Source organism: Anneissia japonica, unplaced genomic scaffold (genome assembly GCF_011630105.1).
Source record: "Anneissia japonica isolate Jap-2015-1 unplaced genomic scaffold, ASM1163010v1 scaffold967_len435762_cov181, whole genome shotgun sequence".
In the NCBI taxonomy this organism is placed as follows: domain Eukaryota; kingdom Metazoa; phylum Echinodermata; class Crinoidea; order Comatulida; family Comatulidae; genus Anneissia; species Anneissia japonica.
In genome coordinates this window covers 204,084-205,767 of record NW_022711026.1, presented here as the reverse complement: position 1 = coordinate 205,767, position 1,684 = coordinate 204,084, and the positions used below count along the sequence as shown (strand labels likewise).

General features: G+C 32.0%; 1 protein-coding gene across 2 annotated transcripts in view; it reads right to left on the bottom strand.

Moving 5' to 3' along the window:
* LOC117107227 (leucine-rich repeat-containing protein 73-like) overlaps positions 1 to 1,315 on the bottom strand; it is a 13,408-nt gene extending 12,093 nt beyond the window's left edge. The window contains exon 1 of one of the 2 annotated variants that reach the window (XM_033248845.1): positions 1,064 to 1,315. The gene's annotated coding sequence lies outside the window, so the exon portion shown is untranslated. The remainder of the gene's footprint in view (positions 1 to 1,063) is intronic. The other variant, XM_033248843.1, reaches the window with a different exon arrangement.
* Between the last annotated feature and the right edge of the window lie 369 nt (positions 1,316 to 1,684).

Here is a 1,684-nt window from a genome sequence, read left to right as displayed (position 1 = left end):
TATATACATATATATATATAGGCCTATAATACAGTACATAAGCATATTACTGTTTGATAAAGTATCTCGATCCCTTTAAGTAGACGTAGTGGCCGTGAGAGACATAAATGTTCAATTGATATTTTTTTTTTATTATAACCTGACCTAGATGCTGACCTAGTTAATTTTTATTATAACCTGACCTAGATGCTGACCTAGTTAATCAAAGAAAAACTTCTTATTGGTCGAATTACAAATTTGTAAATTCATCTTGATAATGATGTCGTAAATTTAAAATTTTATTATTCATTGACACGTTTTCAAGAAATAATTAAAGTAGCAAATCTATGATAAATTTTCCATTAAAATGTGTAATCAGATATGTCTATAAACGATACCGTAACGTTTCATTATTTTTTAACGTTGTTATTGACAGGCACGACATGAAATAGTTTCAATGTAAGCTTTTAGTAATTACAATGAATGATCGAGATAAAATGATTTTTCATTTTATAAATCAAAGTGTTGCCCACACTCATTATAAATTATGAATAATCCATTATTAGTCAAAAAATAATGACCGAACCTGTGACAGTCCATGTCTTGGATCGGGATTTTTAATTAATTGATAGAATATGTAATTAACAGACCATGTTAATGGCCTCACATTTTCAACGATGTAAAAGCTAATTTCACTGGCAAAAAACATGCGTTTGTATCAAACATTTATGTCAACATCCAGTGGCACCGACGCTACAGGAAGTGTTAGGCTTGTTAACAGTGACAACGCATTGGTTAACGCATGCTACATCGGAAAATTGCTCCGTATTTAAACCGGCAAATACATTAATACTTCGAGCTTAATGCGTTAATAACGATGCTGAGAGAAAATAAGTGTTAAATTAGTAGATAGTTATCACAACGGAATATATTCAAATGCAAAACATTACACCCAGTAAGTAAAGAACAAAAACGTGCAAATATTGTACAATGGTCTTAATTAAATAGACATGTAATAATTTTATTTGGTTATGGAAATGTTTCCTTAAAGGCTTATTTGGAATCTTACTAGATGGTAACTCACCTTATACCTATGCTAAGCTCAAATAAAGGTGAATAAATAAGTCCTGTGGCATCCCACTTAGAAATTGATGAAACAGAAATCTATTAATATGCTATATTCTACTCGGTTCCATAGCAGAGAGTAAACTGTCCTAAGCCTGCACTCGGCAACTAATTGTCATCTATTCCCCGTTAGTTATCTTCTCCACCCTAGTCTCCTCACGTCAGTGGAAATTATCCCGCTCAGTGCGCATGTGCGTACATAATGATAAAAGGACTCATTTCCGTCGCCGTTTCTCTTCTTATCGATAAGTAGTATAAAAGCAGAGACCGTAACAACTACCTTGGCCAAACATAGTTGTCCATTAGTTATATACAATTGGTTGGCTGTCACATATATTAAATATTAATGACTACAAAATACAGCATTTTGTGCGTTTGTGCTCTAAACTGAGTTGCTCATTACAAGGACTGCTAGCTGGTGGGATATTAGCCGTTCTATCAATATCGATAATGGACTTGGATTGATAGATGTGTTAAAGTTGTAATGTACACCTTGCACCAATGAACACTAATTGTAAACGGTATATATATATATATATATATATATATATATATATATATATATATATATATATACATA